Below are 6000 nucleotides of genomic sequence, written 5' to 3'. Positions count from 1 at the left end.
TATGTCTGTGTGTGTAAGTGAGTGTGTGAGTGAGTGTGTGAGTGTGAGAGTTTGTGTGTGTGTGAGTGTGAGAGTCTGTGTGTGTGAGTGTATGTCTGTGTGTGTAAGTGAGTGTGTGTGTGAGTGTGAGTGTGTGTGTTAAATTCTCTGGTTTTCATTAACTGAGCAGATTAAAGCTGTCAGCAGGACGCCATGAGGCTCCGCTCAGCTTTTACATTAATATTTCAGGCGACCTTTGACCTGCTGTCACGTCAGTCACTTTATTGTTCAGTTTCGGTCACTTGCTGCTGTGTATCACATTCATTTTTCAGCGATTCAGAGAGCTGGAGGTGGACCAGAATTCGATCTGGAGGTGAGGCAGACTGGATCCAGATTCTGAATCTCAAATCTCTGATTTATGTCAGTATTTCAGATACAAACCAGATTTCAGAGAAAACAACAGACAGACAGACAGGTGACATGCAGACAGACGGATGACAGTTGTCTGAAGTCTTCCTGAGCCCTGTAGTAATGAGTGTTTGACGGAGTGTTGGAGCTCGGCCCAATCGTGATTCAGTTACCTGTTCAGTCACCTGTGTGCCAGAGACGGTGCTTTTGATTTTTTGTGTAATCTTGCTCCATCATGTTGAAGAGAACTCAGACGTCTCTTCCCCCTGTAGTGCTGGATGAAGAGAACCACAAGGTGGAGAAGACTGATGTCGTTTTGACTGTGCGGTCAACACACTTTTTTTTTTTTTAACAAATCTCAGGTTATTATTTTATGCAGATGTTGGTGGACACATCTCATCCTCTTGATCTGAAACACCATTCAACTTTTAAATCAGATTTATTTGACTTTTTTATTTTATTTCTGCTATATTTTTCAGTACATTTTGGTTCATGGTCAAAAGTATGTGGACACACAAGCCTTGTCGAAATGTTGCTGTAATATCCTCCTCTGTTTTCTCCACATCTTCATTCGCTCATACTCATACTTGACATAACAATTTCATTTTTATGCTTCATTATAAATTTTCTTCATCACATTTCAGCGTGGAATATTGTACTACATTTACCTTCAGCTTGTAATATGACTTTGTACTACATTAAGCAGGTAAAATAAGCTCTGTCTGGAGTAACACCGCAGTACTTTGTATTTGTCAATGCATCGGTACAGCACTGACAGATACTTTTACTTTTGATATTTAAGTGCATTGCTGATGTTCTTCTGTATTTTTACCTAAGTGAACATTTACTTGTAATTGAGTATTTTTTCAGTGTGGCAGCAGTACTTATACTTCTAGCATTAAGGATTCGTGAGGTCCAGTCTGATGCCAGAGGTCAAGTCTGTATTCAGGTGGTTCAGCAATTCTCTCCACCTTCAGTTTTTTTATTGACAGGATAAAAATTGTCTCAGGACCAGTCTGTGTGAATCCCTGTGGCACCCTCTGCTGGTCCAGATGCTCTCAGTTCAGCCTTGCTCATCATCATCATCATGGCCTGCTCTCCTGCAGTTGGGTGAAGGTATTAGACTTGCAGGTGGATGCCCCTTTGCTGGGTGGGGTTCAGTATCAGCAGCTTTCTCAGGTGCACAAGGACCAGGTGTTTCATGCTGTCTGATGGCCTGGAATGAGACACCGCAATGCATTCTGGGAGCTCAGCTCTGTGAGAATCCAAGACAGGAGTGATAGAGGCAGCTGGTTAACTCTAGACAGGAAGTGACATCATATAACTGCTGAGAAACAACAACTGTGTACTAATACTGTGAACACTACTACTGTTGTTACTGCACAGACTGCAGCTGATCTGCGATGACATGTAAGTTCAAACTCATTGGTCAGGTGACATCAGACCAGTTTGTCTGACTGGTGTTTTATCTGTTGTCAGTGTTTGTTACCTGGTGAGTCTGCAGTGGTGTTTATTATGGAGGATGAGGCCCTGCATCCTGTTGCTAGAGGGCTTCCACTGGCCCCCGGTGACCCTCGGGTTTCTGGACAGAGCTGACAGAGAATCCTTGTAGACTAAACCACGACGAGGTGTCTCGACAGGACAGTGATGACATGTCACCAACTGAAGCGCAGAAACAGAAAAGTCTCTTCACAGTTTGTACTCATGTTGGGAGTCTGGATCACATGAAACCTGTTTGTGGTGACTGTGGAGCAGAAGTCCAGTCCAAGACCTGGTGTTCACAGGCCGGAGATGGCTTCACAGCTCAACTTGATTTGTCCACTTTCAGATGTGGGCTAATGTAGAGCTGAATGTCTGATGACAACAAGCGGAGCAGAATGAAGCTGATCTGAGAGCAGCTTCAGTCTTTCAGGACACTGGATCTAAATCAAGCTCTGTGCCTGCATGTTGGCTCCCAGGGGCCCCTGCAGCAGACACAGACCTACTTTAATTGGACCCTCACTGCTTTTAACACAGAAACACTCTGATGAGCCTCACGAAGCATCTTTAGTGAGTGTACATTCTAACCTAAAACTTCTTAAATCACATCTAAGACAGCATGTTAGGATTTTTCAGTAGAGGTGGACGCAATAACACAAACAGTTCACTGCAGTGTTTTCCTCTACAGGTTTACATCTGAAGTATTCAGATGTTTTTGCAGTACCTCAGGGTACTGAAAGCCCTACACTGAAAATCTTACTTGAGCAGAAGTACAGAAGCACTAGCAAAATGTAGTTATAGTATTAGAAGTACTGACTGTGTGATACTCTATTATTAGATGATTATAACATTACTTAATGTCAAAATCTAAAATTAGTCTAAAATGCTTTGTATTTTACAAAATGTAGTCTAGTAAAAAGTAAATTATTTCCCTCTGAGATGTAGTGAAGTAAAAGTATGAACTAAATGTACTTTAACCAGAAGTGAAGTTTGTCTTTCTTGATGTTTATTTAAATGTGAAACCTGATTTTTAAAACAATAAAAACATTCCTGATGTCCCTGCAGATCAGATCCTCTATTAGTTTAAGTCAGAATGAAGCACAGGTACTCACGGAGACGAACGTGGCCATGTTGCTGCTGTCTGCTGGGGACAACTGAACTGAACTGAGCTGAGCTGAGTCTGAGTGTCCTTGTTATGTGTGATGTCATTGGAAGGGTGAAGCTAAACACACACAATTATTTGAGACTTCCTGCAAAATCCAGTCTGCAGCCAGATTACAGATTAGAGGACACACACACACACACAGAGAGAGAGAGAGTCGTGTTTCCATCACTTTTGGGGACATTACATGGACTTACATTAATTTCCTGGAGGCTTACTTGCCTTAACCTAATCCTAACCTCAGCCTAACCTTAAAGCAACTCTTCACCCTAATATTTAATGATTTACGTTGTGTGGATTTGCAGTTTTGTCCCCATAAGTAAGGAGGGTCCTCACAATGTGACTGTGGAAACAGATTTTGTCCCCATAACTACAGGAACATGTACACACAAACACACATGGAAACCTGTCTAGTTGTGTAACTGTTGAGCTGTTATCTAACTGACTGTCAGAGCAACACCTTCCAAGAACAAGGACATTATGTGTTTGTGTCTTCATATACTGAATGTCCAAAAGTGTGTGGACACTCCTGTCCACATGCTTCTGTGTTTTTCTGGTTGGTGTATCAGAATCAGAATCAGAATTCCTTTATTTATCCCCAAGGGAAATTCTTTTTCATAGAGACAGTGCACTTGCAGTCTTGCCGACTAAGAAAGAAAAGTGAAAGATATAAAATATATATATATATAAAATATATAAAAACAGGATAAACAACAGATAAGTATAAATCTAAAAATACAGGTATTTACATGTGTTAAAAATCTAAAATCTAAAAATACAGGTATTTACATGTGTAAAATCATATATACATTGTATATATAAAAGTATATGTGTCCCTCACAGAGTTTAACAGTCTGATGGCAACAGGCAGGAATGATGCTAGAGTGAGGAACTGTTAAAGCCCTCCCAATGACGTACACGTAGTCGTAAAATCCTGAATTCGAACCCAGGACTGGCACGGACATTGGTTGTGCGCCAGCCATCTCCAAGGGGGTCCGAGGTGACGTCACTCAGGTAATAAAAGGCCACTGTGAACCTCAGACCTCGCTTTTCCCCGTGCACGAGTACAGTGGAGGACTGTGAAGTTTTTCTGCAACTTGGTTGCCGAAAGGGAGCATTTCTCAAACGTTTGAGTATCATCATTTCATTTCAACTCGCGGGCCGAGAAACAGACTGCTGCTTTTGTTTTTTGTTTTTTTTTGGAACTTCTCCTTTTTTCTTCCGACGTGGATCGCTGCAATCAGCTGACCGCACGTTAACGAGGACCGCACACCGACTTTGTTAAGGACGAAACAAAGTTCTTCACCGGTGATTTTCCCCGCCAAAAGAGAGAGATAACGGACCATCAGCACCTCACTGAGGACAGCGCCGCGAACATTTAAGCGGACTATTAATTTTCCAACTCCGAAGGACCGGAGCAACTCAAAGTAAGAGGCTTATGTCTGGGCAGAGGCATTATTAAGATAGAATTGTTAGTGTGTGATTTTTCACTTGTAAGTGCTGCATTCATTTAATTTGTTACCGATCATCCAAGCTCATCAGTTCAGTGAGCTTGCGTATCGTCAGTTAAAAGACCAATATCAGATCAGATAAACTTCGGTTTACTGACTCCGCTATTGTGTGGTGATAGTGTGGGACTCAAAAGAACTGAGGTGGGTGGGTGGGTGGGATCTGTAGCAATGCGTCTTGCCTTCTTCTGGACTGGGGCAGTGTAAACTGAGTCCAGATCTGGTAGACTGCAGCCCACAATCCCCTGTGCTGTCCTCACCACCCGGGCTAAGTCCTTCTTGTCCTGTGCTGTGCAACTGCCATACCACACAGTCAGAGTTGGTTGGCACCTTGAGTTTCCTCAGCTGCTGCAGGAAGAAAATCCTCTGCTGGGCCCTTTTGATGAGGGAGCTGATGGTCTGCTCCCACTTGAGGTCCCGGGTGATGGTGGTACCCAGGAAGCGGAAGGAGTCCACCGTGGAGATGGGGGTGTCTGTCAGGGTGAGGGGGAGCGATGGAGCTGGCACTTTCCGAAAGTCAATGATCATCTCCACTGTCTTCTGAGCGTTCAGCTCCAGATGGTTGTTGGCGCACCAGGACACCAGACGGTCCACCTCCCTCCTGTAGGTGGACTCATCCCCATCCGAGATGAGACCGATGAGGGTGGTGTCGTCTGCAAACTTAATCAGCTTGACAGACTGGTGGCTGGAGGTGCAGTAGTTGGTGTAGAGCAGGCATCTCAAACTGGTCCACTGGAGGGCCGGTGTGGCTGCAGGTTTTCTTTCCAACCAAGTAGCAGCACACCAGACTTGACTCATTTAATCAACTGATCTCCGTCTTCAGACAGTTGATTGGTCAAACGGTGTGCTCTTGGTTGGTTGGCACAAAAACCTGCAGCCACTGCGGCCCTCCTCTGGACCAGTTTGAGATGCCTGGTGTAGAGGGAGAAGAACAAAGGGGAAAGTACACAGCCCTGGGGAGTACCAGTGCTGATGGTGCGGGTGTCCGAGACATTCTTCCCCGGCCTCACATGCTGTCTCCTGTCTTTCAGGAAGTCAGTGATCCACCGGCAGATGGGGTCAGGCACATTCAGCAGCGACAGCTTGTCTTGGAGGAGAGCTGGGCAGATCGTATTGAAGGCAGAGCTGAAGTCCACAAACAAGATCCTAACGTAGGTTCCCGGCGAGTCCAGATGCCGCAGGATGAAGTGTAGAGTCAGGTTGACTGCATCATCTACAGACCTGTTGGCTCTGTAGGCAAACTGCAGGGGGTCCAGGAGGGGTGTTGTGATGGACTTAAGGTGGGACAGAACCAGGCGCTCAAATGACTTCATGACTACAGATGTCAGTGCCACAGGTCTGTAATCATTAAGTCCAGTGATCCTCGGCTTCTTGGGGACTGGAACTATGGTGGAGGCTTTGAAGCAGACTGGCACATGGCATGACTCCAGAGAGGTGTTGAAGATGTCTGTGAACACTGGAGTC

Source organism: Scatophagus argus, chromosome 9 (assembly GCF_020382885.2).
Source record: "Scatophagus argus isolate fScaArg1 chromosome 9, fScaArg1.pri, whole genome shotgun sequence".
Classification (NCBI taxonomy): Eukaryota; Metazoa; Chordata; class Actinopteri; family Scatophagidae; genus Scatophagus; species Scatophagus argus.
The sequence above is the reverse complement of the archived record's forward strand: the minus strand, read 5'-3'. Positions refer to the sequence as shown.